Genomic DNA, 23,386 nt, shown 5'->3' on the forward strand with positions numbered 1-23,386 from the left:
TAGTAGAGCCCTAGTAGAGATGGAGCCCTCTCCCAGCCAGGACTGTCAGTGCTGTGTATTGGTGCAGGGAAGGAGGGGGGATCCTGCAGCTGGATTGCTGTGACATAGGTCCTGTCATTGCCTTGTTTTGCACCTTTACAGCATTTTCCATCCTCCTCCTCCTCCTCCTCCTCCTAGCTGCATTCCTCTGCCTGTCCTGTCAATAAAGCTACGAGGGAAGGGCTGGCCATACAGAGAGGGAGGAGAGGCTGATCTTGAGGAGGTGGCAGCTCTGCCTTGACATCGGTGTGTAATGTCAGTGAGTGAGGCCGGCCTCCTCCTCCTCCTCCTCCTCCTTCTCCCAGCTCCTCTTCTTCCCCTTCACAATTAGCTGCCTGCCAGGCCACCAATCCGTCCACTTCACAACTAGCAGGCTGGGAAGACTTGGCATGGACAGCCCTGGCATGAGGAGCCTTACTATCATCCACTAGAGCTGCCAAGCCGCTGGCTGCTAACCGGGATCCTTACTGACAGCTCGGCGATCGGGGGACACCATTGACAGGAGACTTCTCATCTACACTGCAAAGGTAACTTGGCATTGCCAGTCTGGATACTTACTGTCCTATACACAGTGTGCCTCCTCCAGGTGAGTGTGGCAGGCCTGGCGTTGGGGGCCTGCCTGGGGTAATGTGGGGTCACCGATCAGGTCCTGTGGACAGGTGGATTAGTGAGCGATCGGTGGTGATCTGATAACAGCTGACAGGTAGATCGGTGGTGACCTGATGACAACTGACAGGTAGATCGGTGGTGACCTGATGACAACTGACAGGCAGATCGGTGGTGATCTGATGACAACTGACAGGTGGGTCGTGGTGATCTGTGACAGCTGACAGGTAGATCGGTGGTGGTCTGATGACAGCTGACAGATCGGTGGTGATCTGATAACAGCTGACAGGTAGATCGGTGGTGACCTGATGACAACTGACAGGTAGATCGGTGGTGACCTGATGACAACTGACAGGCAGATCGGTGGTGATCTGATGACAACTGACAGGTGGGTCGTGGTGATCTGTGACAGCTGACAGGTAGATCGGTGGTGGTCTGATGACAGCTGACAGATCGGTGGTGATCTGATGACAACTGACAGGTAGATCGGTGGTGATCTGATGACAGCTGACAGATCGGTGGTGATCTGATGACAACTGACAGGTAGATCGGTGGTGATCTGATGACAGCTGACAGATCGGTGGTGATCTGATGACAGCTGACAGATCGGTGGTGATCTGATGACAGGTAGATATCGGTGGTGATCTGATGACAGGTAGATATCGGTGGTGATCTAATGACAGGTAGATCGGTGGTGACCTGATGACAGCTGACAGGTAGATGAGTGATGATCAGTGTGATGACAGCTCCAGTGTGTACTGCAGGGTGACAGTCAGCTGGAGGGATGTGGGGGGAGCCCAGGGCAGAAATCCGCAGTCCTCCAAGATCCAGAGAGTGAGTAAAGTATGAGAGTTGCTGGCTTCCCCATCTGGTGCAGTGTGGCAGGCTTTGGTGATCAGTGATTTACACTCAGTGCTTTGTTCTGGGCTTTACAGAGAGGTGACAGCAAAGTAACTCCAAGCTGACAGCTGTCACTCCACACCAGTCACCTGACAGGCTCCTCCCCCCCCCCCCCCCTACAATACTTTAGAGTCAAGGGGGATCACTCATTAAAGTGGTTGTAAACATGAAATATGAACAAAGCAAACCCCTCTATAGTGTGTGCTTGTCTCAACTAAGAGCACTAAGTGTAATTTCTGTCTGCCCTCCTTCCTCTGCTATTAGCAGGAGACTTTCTAACACCAAGAGAAAAAAGGTGATGGGGAGAGATCTCCACTACACAGCTTGTTACTGTGTGTGTGTGTCCCTTCCCTCCAATCAGCTCACAGAATTCACCTCACTGAGCTCTGCAGAGTGTGCCTTCAGCTCTCCGCCCACTTTTTTCTGAACTCTCAGACAAGCTTTATAAATCTTGAATGAATGTAGAGAAGAGAAGACTGCAGATAAACAGATACAACTTATGAGGATTGGTTTGCATCTCTGTGTATCACCGGAAGCCAGTCACTTCAACGGGTATATGGAAGGACTTACAACCACTTTAAACCTCTGATCGCCAGTCCTTTTTCGACCTAATTCCACTTGCGTTCCAGAGCGATGGTTACAGCAATGTCTCAGTTCCACACGGTATATCTTTTAGTGTTGTAGTCTACCCAAAGGTATAAAGGCCAGAGCGGGAAAGGCACGTTTTGTGTGTTTCCCACACACTGCCTTTGCGATCTGCTGCATGTTCCAATACATTGTTAACGGCACCCCAAACGCACATAGAAGTATAGGATAGTGACAGCAGTAAAAAGACAAAGTGGTCCATCCCGTAGGCCCCCTTTTTTTTTTTTTACATTTATACATTTTTTTTTTTTTTTTTTTTACTTTTTTTGTTTGCCCAAAAGCAAAAATAGATTTTTGCAAAAGCAAAAATAGGGGAGGGGGGTCTGGACCTAGTCAGTAGCAATTTAATAAAAAAAAAAAAAAAAAGGAACTCTTAAAGTGTTACTAAACCCACTACAGTAAAATCAAACTGCATATGTAGTAAAGCATGCTTGTTACACTCACTGTGGAACCTAAGAGGTTAATCTTCCACATTGTGTAAAATGTCTGTTTGATCCTGTCTTCTCTGATCCACCGTCCCCTAATAACTTCCTGATGGCACAGAGTCTACGGAGTCAGGTTGCACATGCTCAGTATAGTGTGTATTGCTAGAGAAGTTTGTTTTGTTTTTTCTTGGGAGAGTGCATGGGATCAGCACAGGGCCAATCAGCACTGTCCAGACAGAAGGTCAGGGGTCTTGCAGTCTCATAGGATAGTCAGAAAACTCCTCCCACAATATTTAACCAGTGCCTGGCTGGACACTAATAGAGCTTACAAGACTGCTATATACTGCTCATGAGAAAGGGTATTTAGCAGTTTATATTTACTAAAATAATTGCATTTCCATGATCTGTGTACTGTGGGGGGCCAGATGTTGTAAATGCAGGGTCCTGGGTTTAGTAACACTTTAAGTAAATAAGGGTAGCTACTCTAAAAGCATTCCCTCCAAACAAAGTCAATTTTGTTTTTATTTTTTTTAATACATTTTTCCCAAGCAGCTTATTGGTCTAAATCGAGAATTTCCACTTCAGCTAAGTTTCCCCAACAGTGAAATTTGACATTAAAACACTCCGGTCAGCTCTGATAGTCACTGCCTGCAGGAGGTATTCCTAGTACACAACACAACACATGTTTTATTGTATATGAGATTTATTCTTGCAGGAAGAACTGATTTAGATGACTTACCATACAAGTTCTACCGGTTGTATCCAGGGTAGTAGTATGTTTACTGCTGAACATAGTCACTCGTCATAATTATGACATCTCATATCCTAAGTGCATGTGCTCAGCAGATGACAGGCGCCTTGCTAATTGTATTCTTCATACATACTGTGCCTATATGGGATGATGTGCCTTCCTTTATTATGTCATATTGGTAATGTTTAGGTATAAGTGGTATATTTTACATGATTTTGTAAAAATACATTCCAAATTGCGGGAACCTGGATGCAGTCAATGTGATGTGATCCTCTGTGTCATATGAAAAATGATTCATTGTCCTTTATAGATGGTAGTGTTTATTCTTTGTCTCATCTCATCAAAGAAAGGCATTTGGATAAAAATAAGTTCATATTTAAAGGAGATCTTCAGTTGTATTGGGTTTGATGTAGCAATGAAAGATGTGCTGTGAGTTTGCTGGCATTCTGGTTTACCACGTGCAACTTCAAAATGGGCTTTTGTCACTCTTTTACTTTCCAATGTAGCTTTATTTTACCAGTATGACTTTTATTAATGCTGTGCTGTCATTGTTTTGGTATTCCTTTATTTATCATTATGAGTTTTATTAATACTGTGCTGTCGTTGTTGTTTTGGTATTTTTTATTATGTTTTTTGATGTGTTTATTGTAATTCTTTTATGTGTTTGTTGTAATGTATTGTAATTATTGTTGATCATATGCATATTTCAGAAGTGTGTATTTCTGAACACTGGTGGCAATGGAAACAGTGACCTTGAGAAACCAGATTTTTGTTATTTCTAAGCCCTTGTACACACGGTCGGACATTCCGACAACAAAATCCGTCAGATTTTGTCCGAAACTGGTGTTGCATACACACGGTCGGACAAAGTTGTCTGAAAATCCGATCGTTCGTAACGTGATGACGTTATTTCGTTACGATGGGACTACGTTCAGGCTAGTAGCCAATGGCTTTGGTCTAGGAATTTGACCTGAGCATGTGTGGCACTTTGTCCGATCGGAATTCTCTACAAACGATCGGACAAAGTCCGATCGGATCATGTTGTCGGAAAATTTTATAGCCCAGCTCTAAAACTTTGTCGGTCAGATATTCTGACAGAAACAGTCCAATGTAGACCACACATGGTCGGATTATCCGGCAACACGGCCCCATTGGATATTTTCCATCGGAATGTCCGACCGTGTGTACAAGGGCTTAAAGTTCTCTTTGCTTCAGTTTTCATATATTCTCATATAAAGTTGATCCAGGGAACATCCAATTGCCTCTTCGGGGGTCAGTAAGGACTTTTTCCCCTGCTGCATCAAATTGGATCATGCTTTGCTGGGTTTCTTTGTTTTCTTCCTCTGGATCAACTATGGGTATAGGATTGTGTATATAGGATTGTAAAAAAACATTTTTTTTTGTTTGTTTCTGTTTTTGTTTTCCCCTTTTTTTATTAGTTGAACTAGATGGACTTGTGTCTTTCTTCAACTAGACCCAGGAACCCATGGAACCATGGGGTTCCTCCAGAGGTTGCTAGGGGTTCCTTGAGCAATGAGCAATTTCTGCCTCTCAGATAAGTTTCCACTGACACCACTGATCTTTTAAGCTATCTATAAGGGGTAATTCTAATGACCACAAGTGTAATGCCGGTACACATGACCGGACTTTCTGGTAGACTAGGTCCGACGGTCTTCCCGATGGACTTTCGGCAGACTTCCGACATTCTTTCCAAACGAACGAACAAACTTGGCCACACACAAGCACACCAAAGACTGACAGATTAGACTGTGATGATGTATGACTGGACTAGAATAAGGAAGTTCATAGCCAGTAGCCAATAGCTGCCCTAGCGTCGGTTTTCGTCTGTTGGACTAGCATACAGACAAACTGATTTTTCGACCAGTCCATCAGAAAGATTTGAAACATGTTCTAAATCTCAAGTCCATCTGATTTTTCAACAGCAAAGGTCTGATGAAACTCACACAAGGCTGAATTGTCAGACGGATTCGCTCTGTCGGACCTTTGCTGTCGAAAAGTCCGGCCATGTGTGTACGGCACTAGGAGCATTCTTGCCAGTGACCATCTCACCAATGTATCCGGAGTTGTAGATATAGTCATCAGCGGGAGTTCCCTGAGACTGGAAAGTTATTTGGAGGGTTCCTTTGTGATTAAAAGGTTGAGAAACCCTGAACTAAACTATGTTACTATATATGTAACTATATCAGCCACTTGATATTTTGTCTAGATCACTAGAAGAACAACCATTAAAGAGCATGCATGGGTCAAGCAATAAAACTAAATACAGAATTATATATTTTGATGTAGATTTTAATATATACAGTATGTATGTATACATATTATTTGTCTTGCTTTCTTACTACTTCCACCATATATTTTGCCACTGATTTGCATTGTTATGGTTTATACCAGTGGCCTCCAAACTTTCCAAACAAAGGCCAGTTTACTGTCCTTCAGATTTTAGCGGGGCTGAAGTGGCCAGTGGGAGTAGAAAATGGCCCATTTCTGGTATCAGTAGGAGGAATGGTTCCACACTGTTGCAATCAGTAGGAGGAATGGTTCCACACTGTTGCAATCAGTAGGAGAAATGGTTCCACACTGTTGCAATCAGTAGGAGGAATGGTTCCACACTGTTGCAATCAGTAGGAGAAATGGTTCCACACTGTTGCAATCAGTAGGAGGAATGGTTCCACACTGTTGCAGTCAGTTGAAGGAATGGTGCCCCCTTGTTGGTGTCAGCAAGAGGAATAGTGTCCTGAAGGCCAGATAAAGGCAAGCAAAGGGCTACATTCGGCCCACAGACTGCAGTTTGGAGACCACTAGCTTATACCATAGTACTGTATCTTTACTTCTTTACTTGCAAAGGAAAATGATGAGCAGCACAGCGATCTAGCGGTTAGCACTCAAGCAGCACTAGGGTCATTGACTTGAATGCCAGCCAGAGCACTATACTCATGGCAGTGTATGTTCTTCTTGTGGTTGCAAGGGTTTCCTATGGATATTTGTGCACTCCAAAAGGCCCATACACACGATCAGACTTTTTGACAACAAACATGCAAATTAGCTGTTTTGGAGCAACATCTGACCGTGTGTATGCTCCATTGGACAAACTTTTTTGGTTTTCATAGGACTTTTGTTGGCTGTGCGAACGGACAAACTTTCTGGCAACAAAAGTCCGATGGAGCAAAGTCTGATCGTGTGTACAGAAAACCATAGGACTTTTGTACAAAGTACAAACAGGCATGCTCAGAACCAATGCAAAAGATCAGACAACAATACAGAAGTTGACCAAAGGTGGCGGTAAAGAGCAGAAAAACCACGTGATTTGGTGAAAGTTGGCTGAAAAAGTCCTGCTGTGTGTATGCAATACAAGTTCAGGGCCGACGCCCTTTGTACAAAAATCCAAGGGAAAGTTTGTACAAAGTCCTATCGTGTGTATGAGGCTAAAGACTAACTCCTGGCAGGTTAACTGGCTGCTGTCTAAATTGATCCTAGTATGTATGTGCAGGTCTAAAATCCCAACTATAGGCCCTGGTAACACTCTGTTGAGTGGCTAATGCAGCTCCGCTATGCATTTCAGGCATGGAGTGACTGAAAAGTAGGGTTCCAAGGGCAACAAAGATTACAACACGGTTATGGTAGTAGGGGGGTAGTAGAATTGTGTAAACAATGTTGGGTACTGTTGATGAAATGTTGGTCTGTTGATAACCAAAACCGATTACATTTTCAATCCCGGTAACATGAATATATAAATTGTAGATATAGACATGGCCACATCAAGTGCACAGGCCTGAGATATTACTAGAGCCTTTGAGACATACAGTATACAAAACCATTTGATTGTCTAACTGCAACATTGTTTTACTAAGTGGCAAAATAAAAAGGAATTACACTAGACCTGTGTACATATAGATTCAGAAAAATGTCCCAAATACAAACTGCTACATCATTGACCTGCACATTCTAAAACCTAGTTTCAGGCTAGAGTCGATGTTATGGAATTTGCAACATTGTTATTAATATTTGATAAAAGTTGTCTCACTTTTTAGGTCATTGCTGTAGAGTTAGGTGAGGTTCACACTGATGCGGTGCAATTTGAGTGAGTTTTCTAGTGCACGTCCAATGCAATGCAACTTAATGCGGGTCCAGCTGCGATTCCAATGCGTTTCGCATGTAATTTGGATGGAGCCGTGATTTGGATTTATGTGTGTTATGGCATGGTCTCTCTCTCTCTCTCAGCCTTGCACAAATCGCACTGGAATGGCATTATCTTTAAAGGGATATATTTTTTGCATGCGTTTTTCAAACTATATGGAGCTACAAATTGCATTGCGCCATATAAAAGACGCACAGGACCCCTTTTTAAAATCGCATCACATTCAGACTGCATATGTGTGATCGGTAGCCATAGAAAAAAATGTTATTTCACTTGTCATGCGTTTCATTGTGTTCTGGAATTCATCTGAAATCGCATCAGTGTGAACCAGGGCTTAAGAAAGCGATCTCATCACTTCTCAATGGCTTCTCATTATGGAACCTGGGAAAGTTTTGTCTTTGCATTGTCCTGTTCTCTTCACATTTGTAGAGTGCTGTGTCTATGGCTGTGAATGAGATGAGATGAGAATACCAAGTCGGGTCTTTGTGACACATCCACTCCAGAATTCCAAGTGCACATGTTCACGTTTGTGTTATAAACTATTCTTATTTCTAATAGTGCTACTTGTAATATTATTGTTTGGAACGCTGAAGTGTTTAAGGGTAGATTTCCTAGAATGTGTTCTTACATAAAGGGGATCTTGGACAAAGTAGTGCATACTAGCAGCACGCCAGTAATTGAACAGTAACAGATTTCAGATGTTTCTGCCCGTACCTTTGTTGTGTTGCATCTTTAGAATATTACTATTTAAGGGCAATTCATCATAGGCAGTGTTTGTGCCAACAGATCACTAATTGCTCCAATGAGAACCATCTACAGTATTTTGCCGTTTTCTTCCCCGGATAAAAATATGGGTCATTTTTCTCTCCTCTTCCCCGTAACAACCAAGTTTTGGCTTTGTGAAGGTAACTGCCGGGGTCACTACAGGTGGGGAAGGGTTGACGTCCTCAAGGCTGGTTATCGGTGGACACATATCTCTTTGGAAATGAACTATAAGGAGATATCTGTCCATTGTTTGGGTCACTTGACTGTCACAAGCTTCATGTATCAAGGTTTGAGGGGAGCAGTGTCACACACGTGTTTTTATCTTTTATTCTGCTCTATAGCAGGGATAGGGATTGGCACCTCATGCAGGTAGATTTTTCAACTAGTTAGAAAACCTTGCTGTGCAGTAATCAGTGACCCTGACCACAGGAGGCCCTCATTATTACCCTGTAGGACTTCAGAAATGGCCTGAATAGCTCAAGTTAGACCTGCAACCTGCAGCATCACTTCTTTTTTCAGAGAGAGCAATAGTAAAGTGCTGTTAACTAGAAAGAACAATCTATATATGTAATGAAAAATGTCTCTGCATGTGTTCTGTTGAGTTTTTATATCTCTTCAGAATTCCAGTAATTAGATCACCTTCTGGAGTACCTGGATAGGCTCCTCAAGACCCCCTACTGCTCAGAATAGTCTTGTAGCGCTCTCTATAAAGGAGGCCATACATACTAAATGGTTGAGGTGAGGAGATGATCTAAAGGTCTATGAGGCACCAGAAGACACAGCTGGCCAAGCCTTGTTGTAGAGGAGCAATTGTACAGGTTGAATTATAGGATTTCTACTCTTCCCCACTGATAAGTCCTCTATAGCAGGGATATGCAATTAGCGGACCTCCAGCTGTTGCAGAACTACAAGTCCCATGAGGCATAGCAAGACTCTGACAGCCACAAACATGACACCCAGAGGCAGAGCCATGATGGGACTGGTAGTTTTGCAACAGCTGCAGGTCTGCTAATTGCATATCACTGCTCTATAGCATGCTCTGCTGCTTTAGTAAAGCACTACAAAGAAAGAAGTACAACCTACATATGTCATGAAAAATATGGCTGTAATCTATTTTATATTTTCTATACCAAGTTAGAAGTTACATATATCCTAACAATAACTGACATGGGCAAGACAGTTTAGGTTAAAGCAATGGTATTGATAAATGGCATGTCAAACCTTTATTCCATAACCTGTATAACCTGTAATATCTCAGAAATTTCAAAACAATCTATCTATTGAGTTTTATTACTTTTCAAATTAAGACTATCACCTTGTCATAAAACTGTTTAAGATACTTCATATTCCATTGCTGCTTTCTTATCTTGCCACATATCTTGTTCTTCCTTCCTTCCGACCTTCCTTCCTTTCAGTAAACTATTATGCCACGTGCACGCGACTGGACTTTTCGACGGACTAGGTCCAGCGGTCTTCCCGACGGACTTTTGGCGGAGTTCCAACAGATTTTCCAAAAGAACGGACTTGGCCACACACAATCACACCAAAGTCCCACGGATTCGAACGTGATGACGTACAACCGGACTAGAATAAGGAAGTTCATAGCCAGTAGCCAATAGCTACCCTAGCGTTGGTTTTTGTCCATCGGACTAGCATACACACGAACGGATTTCTCGATAGGAACTGGGTCCGGCAGAGTTCGGGCCGAAAAATTTTAAACATGTTCTATTCCTAAAGTCCGTCAGATTTATGGGCAGCAAAGGTCTGATGGAGCCCACACATGATCGAATTGTCCGACGGATTCGTTCCATCGGACCTTTGCTGTCAAAAAGTCTGGTCGCGTGTACGCGGCATTAGTCTCTACTCCTTTCTTTCTTTCTTTCGTTCTTTCTTTCTTTTACTTCCTTCCTCCCTCCTTCCTTCCCTTTCATTCCTTTCCTTCTTTCCTTCCTTCCTTCCAATAAACTATTAGTCTCTACTCCTTTCTTTCTTTCTTTCTTTCTTTCTTTCTTTCCTTGCTTTCTTTTCCTTCCTTCCTCCCTCCTTCCTTCCTTCCTTCCTTTTCATTCCTTTCATTCCTTACTTCCTTCATACAGAGGAGTGCCTAAAGAACTTTTTGAAACACTCAGCAGTTAAGAGCACCAGATTCAGTCAAGGCAGAAAAAAGACTCCCCATTCTTCAGGGCTAATGTATAAGCCCTTGTACACACGGTCGGACATTCCGACAACCAAATCCGTCGGATTTTGTCCGACGGATTTTGTCCGAAACTGTTGCATACACACAGTCGGACAAAGTTGTCAGAAAATCCGATCGTACTTAATGTGATGACGTTATTTCTTTAGGACGGGACTACGTTCAGGCTAGTAGCCAATATCTTTGGTCTACGAATTTGATCTGAGCATGCGTGGCACTTTGTCCGATCGGAATTCTCTACACATGATCGGACAAAGTCCGATCGGATCATGTTGTCGGAAAATGTTATAGCCCAGCTGGAAAACTTGGGTCGGATACTTCGATATCTATATAGTAATAAAATGTCCTTACAATGTGCAGGACAGTAAAATACTAGTCAGTCCAAATAATCTGACGATCAAGATGATTCAATAATCATGTAAAATACAGTATAATCTAATACACAATAAAGTATATCTATTGTAAAAACAGAGGGCTTACTGGGGAGTGGGGACTAACCTTTTAGTGGAACCCCTCCCATGCATTTTGGGCTATATCAGAAGTTCCAAAACTTATTTGGCCTACTATTCAGAAAACAAAATTCCCCCACTGGAAATGTACTTTCTTTAAGTGAGCAAACAGAAAGATGCAGTGACAAATTTGTGTTATTTTATGTATCTATTTTTCTACCTATGGGGAAAGATGAAAGGAGAAAAACTTACCCGAGTCCCCTTTCCACACAAGGCCAGTCCCTTGCAGCTCCTGCACCCCCGCACTCATGAGTCCCGATGTCAACCAGCCCAGAGCTGGTTCCATAGTACTGCTGTGGACGTGAGGATGCCAGAAGTCCACCACTGGCTCATGGGGGGAGCTCCGTTTGCCAGGGAAGTGGACGTTCAGGTAAGTATAAAGGGTTCTCCTCTGCTCTGGACAAAACAGGCACTTATTTTTGCAGTGCAGACACAGCCCCACTGCAAGGAAATGTTTTTTTCCAGCCTGGAGTTGGGCATTAAGACCTGTAAGTGGACTTGACCACTGATCGGTTATAACTTGCATTTTGTGTGTTTCTTTGGAAAATAAAGTAATCACTACAACCTTAACTCTACGTTGCATAACTAATGAAACATGTATGAACGTCTTTTCAGAATTTATTTCTCTTCTTTCATTATGTTTCCACTGCCTCTTTATTTTTTTTCAACGCCCCGCAATTGTACCCGAGGCTACTAATGGCCCCCTGGATCATTCCAGCACCCCCAGGGGGCAATATCAGCCACTTTATGAAGCATCAGGCTATATTGACTCCTCCTCTATGGATCATAATTTGGTACCTACTGTTTCTAGATCTCTAGTCATAACTCATAGGCTGATTGCGCTTAAATGGACCTTGCTTTGCCCACCTACTTTATCTCACTGAATAACAGATCTCAATGAATATAACCAGGGCTGGACTGGGACAGAAATTTGGCCCTGGACTTCATCCAGACCGGCCCACTTACTTTGTGAGCTTCCGATCAGCACTCCCTTACATCAGAGTGTCCCATTACCAGCCCCCTTACATCAGAGTGTCCCATCACCAGCCCCCCTACATCAGAGTGTCCCATCACCACCCCCCTTACATCAGAGTGTCACATCAGCAGCCCTCTTACATCAGAGTGTCCCATCACCAGCCCCCTTACATCAGAGTGTCCCATCACCAGCCCCCTTACATCAGAGTGTCCCATCACCAGCCCCCTTACATCAGAGTGTCCCATCACCAGCCCCCTTACATCAGAGTGTCCCATCACCAGCCCCCTTACATCAGAGTGTCCCATCACCAGCCCCCTTACATCAGAGTGTCCCATCACCAGCCCCCTTACATCAGAGTGTCCCATCAGCACCCCCTTACATCAGAGTGTCCCATCAGCACCCCGTTACATCAGAGTGTCCCATCAGAACCCCCCTTATATCAGAGTGTCCTATTACCAGCCCCCTTACATCAGAGTGTCCCATTACCAGCCCCCTTATATCAGAGTGTCTTATCAGAATCCCTTACATCAGAGTGTCCCATTACCAGCCCCCTTATATCAGAGTGTCCTATCAGCACCCCCTTACATCAGAGTGTCCTATCAGCACCCCCTAACATCAGAGTGTCCCATCAGCACCTCCTTACATCAGAGTGTCCCATCACCAGCCCCCTTACATCAGAGTGTCCCATCAGCAGCCCCCTTACATCAGAGTGTCCCATCAGCAGCCCCCTTACATCAGGGTGTCCCATCACCAGCCCCCTTACATCAGCGTGTCCCATCAGCAGCCCCCTTACATCAGAGTGTCCCATCAGCAGCCCCCTTACATCAGAGTGTCCCATCAGCAGCCCCCTTACATCAGAGTGTCCCATCAGCAGCCCCCTTACATCAGAGTGTCCCATCAGCAGCCCCCTTATATCAGAGTGTCCCATCAGCAGCCCCCTTACATCAGAGTGTCCCATCAGCAGCCCCCTTACATCAGAGTGTCCCATCAGCAGCCCCTTTACATCAGAGTGTCCCATCAGCAGCCCCCTTACATCAGAGTGGCCCACTGAGGGAAACTCCCGGTAGTCCCAATGGCCAGTACATGCCTGAATATAACTCATACTTATTATTTGTGAAATGCTATGTGTAAGTTTAATGCTATATGGTCTCAATGGATGTAGTAATGGAACATATGTATCCCTCTTCTCTTCAGTCTCCTAATAGGTGTATTTACTATGATTCTTTTTGTCTCCCCCTGTGCAGGGGTCTGTTTCTATGTTGTTAAGCAATAAAAACTACTTGCCAACCAGGGACATATGCGTACACCGCTAGACTTTAAGCGGTTGTACCAGGATGATTCCTACAGACCTCTTGTGTAAATCTAAACCTGTAAAAGCTTTTAAAGCCTTGCCTATGGATGGTAACAATTAAGCAGTTTGTCGCCGTTGCATGGGCATGTTCAGTTTTAAAGCTTCACATGTTTGGTATCTACTTACTTGGCGTAACATCATCTTTTATATTTTACAAAAAAACTGGGTTATGTATTTTTTTTTTGCCACTAAAATTCAAAAAAACTGGGTTATTGTTTTTCTAATAGTCACATAATAAACATTTAAAACTTTTCTAACATTTTCCCTAAATATTGTGTTTGAAAAACCACTAACATCATCTTTTATATTTTACAAAAAACTGGGTTATGTATTGTTTTTTTTTTTTACAGTAAAATATAAAAAACTGGGTTATTGTTTTTCTAATAATTTTAGTCACATAATAAACATTTAGAACTTTTCTAACATTTTCCCTAAAAATTGCATTTGAAAAATTGCATTTGTGCAAATACCGTGTGATATACAAAAATTTCAACAACTAACAATTTATTCTCTAGGGCCTCTGCTTAAAAAAATATATAATGTTTGTTGGTTCTAAGAAATCTTTTAGCAAAAAATACTTATTGTTACATGTAAACAATAAGTGCAAGAAAAGGCATGGGGGTTAAGTGGTTAAATAAACTCCACACTAGATCCACATAAAGCCTAAAGCCTCATACACACGATCAGACTTTGTACAAACTTTCCAGTGGATTTTTGTACAAAGGGCGTCGGGCGAGAACTTGTATTGCATACACACAACAGGACTTTTTCAGCCAACTTTCACCAAATCACGTGTTTTTTCTGCTCTTTACCGCCACCTTTGGTCAACTTCTGTATTGTTGTCTGATCTTTTGCATTGGTTCTGAGCATGTCTGTTTGTACTTTGTACAAAAGTCCTATGGTTTTCTGTACACACGATCAGACTTTGCTCCATCGGACTTTTGTTGACAGAAAATTTGTCCGTTCGCACAGCCAACAAAAGTCAGATGAAAACCGAAAAAGTTTGTCCGATGGAGCGTACACACGGTCGGATGTTGCTCCAAAACAGCTAATTTGCATGTTTGCTGTCAAAAAGTATGATCGTGTGTATGGGCCTTTAGTCTGGCGGACTTTCCGCCGGACTGTCCGCTGGACTTTCCGAACGAGCTACTTGCCCCCACACGGTACTTTTTCTGTGGACTAATACCGTGTACTAAGTCCGCTGGACTATCCTCCGTACTTTTGAAATGAATGGACTCGCCCACACACGTGGAGGAAAGTCTGCTCATTTTGAGCGCGTCTCCAGGTAGCCGGGGCCAGCGAAGGAGGCGCCGCTGGCCCCGTCACCTGGTATGGAGTTAAAGGGGAACCCCTACGCCGAAAAATCGGCGTGGGGGTCCCCCCCAGGTCCATATCAAACCCTTATCTGAGCACGCTACCCGGCCGGCCAGGAAAGGGGGTGGGGACGAGCGAGCTAAACTATAAACTATTTTAACCCTTGTGTGTTATGTTTTTTTTTTTTACTTTTTTTCACAGGTGAATGGGTAGGGGTACATTGTACCCCATACTCATTCACATAGGGTGGGGGGCCAGGATCCAGGGGCCCCCTTAATAAAGGGGGCTCCCGGATTCCGATAAGCCCCCCGCCCGCAGACCCCAACAGCCAACGGCCAGGGTTGTCGGGAAGAGGCCCTTGTCCTCATCAACATGGGGACAAGGTGCTTTGGGGTGGGGGGGCCGTGCGGCCCCCCTTTCCCAAGGCACCCCCCATGTTGAGGGCACGCGGCCTGGTATGGCTCACCCCCATTCCTGGCCACCCCCATTCCTGGCCGACCCGACGGGTAGCGTGCTCGGATAAGAGTCTGACATGGACCTGGGGGGGGACCCCCACGCCGATTTTTCGGCGTAGGGGTTTTTGTTTAAGTCCATACCAGGTGACGGGGCCAGCGACGCCTCCTTCGCTGGCCCAGGCTACCTGGAGACGCGGTCAAAATGAGCGGACTTTTCTCCGGGAGGGAAAAGTCCATTTATTTCAAAAGTACGCCGGACTGGCACACACACGGCCGGATTGTCCGCTGAAATGCGAGTCAGGCGGACAGATTGGAGTGCAAAAATACTTTCTTGGTCCGCCGGACTTTTGGGTAAAAAAAGTCCGCCGGAGCCCACACACGGTGAGATTGTCTGGCGGACTTGAGTCTGCCGGACTTTTCCACCGGATTGTTTGATCGTGTGTACGAGGCATTAGGCCTGGCTTACACCTATACCTTTTTTAGTGTGTTGTTCCATTTTGCAGAAACACACTACAGTCCATTTAACATGGTTTTCTATGGGTCACATTCATATCTGTACATTTTATAGAAAGGACCTTTTTTTCAGGTTTTTGGTTCCATAGACTTCAATGGATCAAAAACGCGTATTGAAAAACGCAAAATGCACCTGGTATATGCAAACTGCAACCTGTATAAGGTTGAAGCAGGCCTTGTAGACAGTGCTACAAGAGAAATCTGAGCACAGGGCCGGGGTTGTTGTATCTAGGACAAGGGTAGGGAACCTCGCCTACCCCTGATCTAGGTACTCCAGAAGCTGATCTCATTGCTGGATTTCTGGAGAGACATAGGAAACTAAGAGAACACATGCAGCAGGATACTTTTGAACCGTTGGTGAAACTTTCCTAGGTATTGGGTTGTTGTAGGTTATATAACAGATGAAGCATTACAGGATTACTACCGCCACTGATTCATATCTCTGTTCGTCATTTCTAGCAAAGATCAGGCTGTAAATCCTCCATATGTGAGTGGCCTGACAGCCGCAGGCACATCCAGCTAAAGAATTTTATTTTCTTCACTGAATGTGCTCAAGACATCTATTTCTTTCAAAGTGTCATTGTCTAGTTCCTGGTACTTATGTGAATGGCTTCAGGAAACGAGATAGTCTTTTGTGATCACATGGGATTTAAAAACCACTTAGGTTGTATCAGCCGGTATTATGTTTCTTTGTATCTTAAGCTTGATAGTTTTCTTAGGAGTACAAATGTTTATTTGATTAGCCATGATACAATTTAAAACACATTGGGCCCATTCAGACCTTGGTGTCCTTGTGCGTTGCATTAACACGTGTGTTAATGTCTGGTTTTTTTTCACGTGGTCACTTGTGTTTTTGGGTCAGTAACTTATGTAATATTTGTTAACTAAGCTGATTAAATATAATGAAAAGGAATTATAAATATAATCCTGTTATACCTGACCTGAAACTAGTAATTAGCTATTGCACACAGAAGGTATGCGGGCTTTTACTTTGCAGACAAACTAGGCACAGGTCTTGCGAACATAAAAAAGAACATATGAATATCCGCGCTGTAGTAGAACATATAGGCCAGTGATGGCGAACCTTGGCACCCCAGATGTTTTGGAACTACATTTCCCATGATGCTTTGGCACTCTGCAGTGTACTGGAGCACCATGGGAAATGTAGTTCCAAAACATCTGGGGTGCCAAGGTTCGCCATCACTGATATAGGCCATCTTTCTTGGTGCATTAGGCCGCCCCAAAATGCCCCAAAAAAGATTCATAGCATTTATGGCAGTGGATCATAAAGCATATTAATGCAATTGCAATGGGGGACCATTCAGAATGAAACAATGATGCACATTACCACAGCGTAATAGTATAAATGAACCCAAAGTCACATACAGGCATACCCCACTTTTAAGTACACAATGGGGTTTATTTACTAAAGCTAGAAAGTGCAAAATAAGGCTCACTTCTGCATAGAAACCAATGAGCTTCCAGCTTTTATTACCAAAGTTTAATTGAACAAGCTGGGGTTAGAAGCTCATTGGTGTCTATGCAGAAGTAAGCCTGATTTTGCACTTTCTAGCTTTAGTAAATAAACCCCATTGTGTACTTAAAAGTGGGGTATGCCTGTATGTGGTTGCTTACAGGGCCATCTTCAATATTGATTGGACCCTGCGAAAACATTTTCTTGGGCCCTCCCAAATCCACTTTTCAACTATTTTTGGGCAGTCAATGGGCCCAAGAGGTAACTGCTTTGGGCTCCACAACAATGACTGGGCCTGGAGCAGCTGCCCCTTTTGCCCTGAATTAAAGATGGCCCTGGTTGCATATGTTTCTGTAAAATCAAAAAGTTTAGGCCTTTTTTTTTCTCATACATCTTGCTTTTAACAAAATCATGTCATCATTCACTGGTACTTCCACTCCAAGGCTGACAAAACGTACTCAGTTTAGCTGCCGTGTTGTCACCCTTTCCTGTGCACTCAGTTATGATCCAGAGGCTGTCAGAGTACTTGACACTACTGTAAGTTTAGGTTCAGGAAGACATTTCTTGGGAAGATTTCTCTTCACTAGAGTGGCATTTGTGGCCAGGTCAGCAGGGGAAGCAAGTGATTACTTTTTTCTTTTCAGGGAGATCTTTTTTCAGACTTTGGGGTTGATTTACTAAAGTCAAATCCACTTTGCACTACAAGTGCACTTGGAAGTGCAGTCACTGTAGATCTGAGGGTTAGATCTGAAACGAGGGGAAGCTCTGCTGATTTTTATCATCTTATCATGTACAAACAAATGCTGTTTTTTTTATTTTCCTTGCATGCCCCCCTCAGATCTACAGTGACTGCACTTCCAAGTGGACTTGCAGTGCAAAATAGATTTGCCTTTCATAAATAATCCCCTTTGAATCTAAAAACAGAATCACTTTAGGGCTCGATTCACATCTATGCAGGTGGTTGCGGGAGCAGGAATCACAGCGATTCCTGCACCCGCAACTACCCACAGTCCAAACGCACGGGGCTGCCATTCATTCTGCCATGCATCGAAAGATGCAGCGTATTTGCGGGTGTGGGAAACACAGGGAAGGCGCATGGTACTTTTGCACCATGCGCTTTCTTTATGGCCCCATTTTTAAAAAGATGCATGCACCTTTTTATGCGCGAAGAGCAAGAAAGGTAGCCCATTCAAATGAATGGGCTACTGTGCCCTTGTAAACACGGGCCACAAAAGCATATACATGTCAATAAGGTCTTAGGTCTCATGCACACAGGACTTGCACACAGGACTTTATAATTCTCCTAGAAAAAATCCTGATGCTTATAAAAGCGTCTAATGCTTTTCCAGGCATATAGGCACATTTACAGGTGACAGGCACTTGGACGATAATTCATTTTGTTCACCAGAATAAATATTCTGGCCATTGAAAAAATGAACGCTCAAGAGCTAAACGCGCCTAGTGTTAAAATGGTAGTAAACCCTTACAACACACTTTGACCTACAGGTAAGCCTAGATTAAGGCTTACCTGTAGGTCCAAGAAATATCTCCTAAACCTACACGGTTTAGGAGATATTTGCCGAAAGACAGGCACCGTAGACAGCGGCGCGCATGCGCACTGAGCGCGGCACCGTCAACCACGAAAATGCTGCGCGCGTCGGCTCCCGTGCGCATGCACGGGAGTGACGTCATCGCGGCTTCCCCGAATGACACCGACGGAGCAGCGAGACCCCACGAGAAGATGGATGCGCCGGACTACAGAGGACAGCAGTGACATCGCTGGCTCCTGTGTCAGGTAAGTGACACAAAATGGACTACTATGCAATGCATAGTAGTCCATTGTGCTTTGCCTTTGCAGGGAATGAAAGAGGAAGTAAACCCATCAGGGTTTACTTCCTCTTTAACATGCATTTAGGCATTTTTTTTTTTGCCCAAATTCTGCTGCTTCTGGACGCACCGGCAGAGGTTTTTTTCCTGCATCTATTCTCTTCTGCTACTAAATGGTGCTAAAAGTCTGCATGTGTATGGACACAGAGGCTAACATGGAGGGGTGTTTAGAGGAAGGAATAAAAACACCATACGCCTGTAACAGCAGCTGCCAAAACATCATGTGTGCATGAGGCCTTAGGCCGCGTACACACGCGGGGACTGTTCGCCCAACTTTGTCCGTCAAACAGTTTCGGCAAACAGTCCGCTCAAAATTAGCATGGACGGACATGGCCACACACGACGAACGAACAGTTTGCTGAAACCGTGCGCGATGACGTGAACGGCACGTACGACGGGACGAAAAATACGACGTCCTATACACTGCATTATAACTTTCGGCATGTTAAGCCTTTCTGAGCATGCGCGGAACTTAGTTTGTCGAACAAGCCTACACACGGGCGGACTGTTCGCTCAAACAAGGTTTCAGCGGACAGTTTTACGGAATTTCCGAAAAACCTTGTTCGTCAAACTGTCCGCTGAAAGCCCACACACGAGCGGACTGTCCGCCCAAACACTGTTCAGCGGACAAAGTTGGGCGAACAGTCCGCCCGTGTGTATGCGGCCTCAGTGTGAGGGTATTATAGAATCCTGAGACACCTGAGCAATCTTAGTGCTGTATAAAACATTTGAAACACTCAAAATTACTCAATTTTCTAACCATGTTCCATGTCCCATATTTAGGGTGTAACAGGATACATGGTCCACAGCCCCACTATCCCCCCACTTACAGAATCCAGGGATCCTTCTCCCTTTGGTTGCTTTCATATGTGACATGTCATCCATTCACAGAGAACTAGGAATGAAAAAGTCCCATATTCAGCAGTAGGACTGTACTACTCAATGGAGCACTAGTGCAGTGACGTCACCACGCTTGTAGTCCATTGATACTTCCTCCAGCTCCGTAACTGAAGGTCCTTACCTTGGTACAGTCTTGAGGTGGAGGAATACATTAGTCTGCAGGTGCCTGTGCATTGTACCTGCAATACAATGATCATGGTTGCAATGCTTTGAAGGCTTCAGTCTAAAAATATTGTAAATATTCAATATCTCACAGTGAGTACACCCCTCACATTTATATGTAAATATTTTATTCTATCTTTTCATGTGACAACACTGAAGACTTGACACTGCTACAATGTAAAGTAGTGAGTGTACAGAGATAACACCAAATTGAACACACCTGCTCCCCATTCACACCTGAGACCTTGTAAAACGAATGAGTCACATGACACCGATGAGGGAAAATGGCTAACTGGGAACATTTTTTGGACATTTTCACTTAGGTATGTACTCACTTTTGTTGGCAGCAGTTTTGACATTATTGGCTGTGTGTTGAGTTTTTGTTGAGGGGACAGCAAATTTACACTGTTATACAAGCTGTACACTCACTACTTTACATTGTAGCAAAGTGTCATTTATGTTGCAACATGAAAATGTATAATAAAATATTTACAAAAATGTGAGGGGTGTACTCACTTTTGTGAGATACTGTACATGTTTCCTTTTACAATATGGGTGAATTTATTATTATTATTATTTTATTTTTTGTTTAAAGGTGGACTTAATTCACATTAAATAAATTGGTTATATCAAGCAGGGCTTTTTATCTAAAAAATACATTTAAAATGACTATACATATTCTTAAAACATGTAGCAAATCTCATAAGAGAACTGCTGAGTTTATGTAATAGCTTAAATATTCAATCCTAATGTATTATAATTGCTGGCTTGCTTATGAAATATTTTTATTTCCCTCTTTAATTAGCTTTACTTCGAGCCTGATTCTTGGCTCTGAAAATCCAAATATGAGATCACCTGCCGTTTGACAGTTGTCTAGGGCTGGATTCACACTGTTGCAGTGTGTTAAAGTTTATTATGCTATAAGATAACATGGATTGCAAGGCAGGCCATTAATTTAAGTGGGCTGTCTAACGTATAAGAACAATTAAAAAAAGGTGAACGCCGGGTCCATCTTAGAAAACATGGAATAAACAGCCTGTCTGAAGGAGGTAAATAGTGACTCTCCCGCCCAAACAAGACACAGATAATTGGAGGAAGCTTCCCTTGGGTTACCTGGAGGCGAACTGAGGGACAGGATAAGGATACTCAGGTTAGGGAGACATATAGAAAGTACCCCAACCAATAGGAAGAACTGGGCCTCAATACCACTTTGTCCTGTGCAAAACCATAAAGGGTTCCTTGTTGGATAAGACCATCACTTTAGACACTCAGGTCACCAAAGCGAAGGACATAGAGTCACAAGAAAAAGCTACATAGGAGACCCCCTGTACAAAGGTCTTAGTCAAGGAGTCAGAGGACAATAGTTTCCAAAAAAGAATAGAAAGGGTAGGTAACCTGCCCCCTAATAGTATTCCCCCTCCCGGAGGGGAGGCTCTGGGGCTTACACCAAGATAGCCATGCCTCAAATGTCCAGTGATAGATTTTACAGAAAGTAGCTCCCCAGGCTTAGCATAAAGGGATTCCTAGACTCCATGGTGCCCTGTCTCTCAGAACCTGACTTTTAACCACTATGCAACCATGAAGCTGGATTGCTTGTGTACAGAAAATCCTAATGCGCTAGAGCCATCAGAGCAACTGTCGGCATTCTATCAGGTTAGCTTACCACATACATCTGACCAGCCTCGAACAATAAGGAATACCAGGTATCAGCCCACTGAGTCACCAAAAAATCCACTTCTTGCACCTGAAGACCACTGTAGTTTTGACCTGGAGACCAGAATCATCCTTTGGAGTAGACTACCTGCACCACACATCCTGGTATTGAAACCACTGTTGGCTGAGTCAGTTCTTTCTACCACTTGTGTATGTCTGGAATGCACATGGCTGACAAGACTGGAACACAATAGGGTAGCTCCTTGCTACGGCAAAATTCTGTATCCTGCGGAAAATTTATCTTGATGGCATTGTCTGCTATAACTTTTCATTAAGAAGGTCTAATGCTTCATGGACAGTAAAAAATCACCTGAAGCATCTGGATATTACTTGGGGAACAACACTACAATGAGATTCTCCTACCACCTGTTAAAGGGCAGGAACTATTTCTCAGATTTTAGTGTCTGTGACTCTGGCTACCTCTGTAAGAAGTCCTGTCTTATTCTTCATCTGTTAAGGGCAGCTTCCAACCAGGGCCCATAACCATTCTATGTAGCCATGATTAGCAGGTAGGAGAGCTTTGGTGTGTTCATAGTGGTGGGAATTTACAGACTGAGAGGATCTCCTATAGCTTGAACTGTATTTCTGACACTTCTCTTGCAGTAAATTTCTGTCAGTAGGACATGCTGGGTTTTTAGCCAAGAGTACTGTGCCTGACTGCACTCTAGTCACACAATTCTTACCTGGTCTGATGATCATTACCTATAGCAGTGATGGAGAACCTTGGCACCCCAGATGTTTTGGAACTACATTTCCCATGATGCTCATGCACTCTGCAGTGTAGTGGAACATCATGTTAAATGTAGTTCTAAAACATCTGGGGTGCCAAGGTTCACCATCACTGACCTATAGGAACTGTAGAAGTCTTCATTATGCAGTTAGCTCTTGGTACAGGGAAGCTACAATACTGACATGGGACAAGAATGCATATGCAGCATGAAAGCTTAAGTAGGTGCTTGCCCAAAGCCAAGACAGCCAGCATGTGTGAGAGCTGTCCATTACACATGCTTAGAATAATACATCATTCCCTTGATGATGGTAATGCTACTGCATGTCTTCAGAGCCCTGGGGATTAGGGTGATTGTTGCTTTGGAATTGAGACTTCAGCCCGCTCTCTGTTAAAACGGGTCACAGGAGTGCAAAACGAATTGCCCTCCTGTGATCCATAGAAGAAGTACAGCCAAATGAGCTTTTGGTTAGACTTCTCCTTTAATAGACTCAGGAAGCTGAAACAATAACATACAATATGGTTGTGTGTCCCTATAGTGACTACAAACTATAGCGCTATAAAAGGCGCTGTATGTGGAATACTAATAATACATCTGTTTACGCTCTCCTCTAATATGTTGGATTTGTGAGTCCTCCAACAAAGTAAACAAAGGTTGGGCCTGCGGTTCAGCTTCTGTCAGTCAGTACACAACACTTATCAGTGTGCGTTCAGCAGAGCACCGATTAATACACAACTAACTAATAATACATCTGTTTATGCTCTCCTCTAATATGTTGGATTTGTGAGTCCTCCAACAAAGTAAACAAAGGTTGGGCCTGCGGTTCAGCTTCTGTCAGTCAGTACACAACACTTATCTATCGGTGTGCGTTCAGCAGAGCACCGATTAATACACAACTAGATTTACTTCAGAAACCTATTGTA

The 23,386-nt window shown here is 43.6% G+C and overlaps 1 protein-coding gene across 2 annotated transcripts in view; it reads left to right on the plus strand.

Moving 5' to 3' along the window:
* Positions 1-234: 234 nt before the first annotated feature.
* CCSER1 (coiled-coil serine rich protein 1) overlaps positions 235-23,386 on the plus strand; it is a 1,276,606-nt gene continuing 1,253,454 nt past the window's right edge. The window contains exon 1 of one of the 2 annotated variants that reach the window (XM_077476557.1): positions 235-566. The gene's annotated coding sequence lies outside the window, so the exon portion shown is untranslated. The remainder of the gene's footprint in view (positions 567-23,386) is intronic. The other variant, XM_077476558.1, reaches the window with a different exon arrangement.

The sequence above is a fragment of the Lithobates pipiens genome, unplaced genomic scaffold (assembly GCF_037356315.1).
Source record: "Lithobates pipiens isolate NorthernLeopardFrog02 unplaced genomic scaffold, aLitPip1_a1.2 Scaffold_13, whole genome shotgun sequence".
Classification (NCBI taxonomy): Eukaryota; Metazoa; Chordata; class Amphibia; order Anura; family Ranidae; genus Lithobates; species Lithobates pipiens.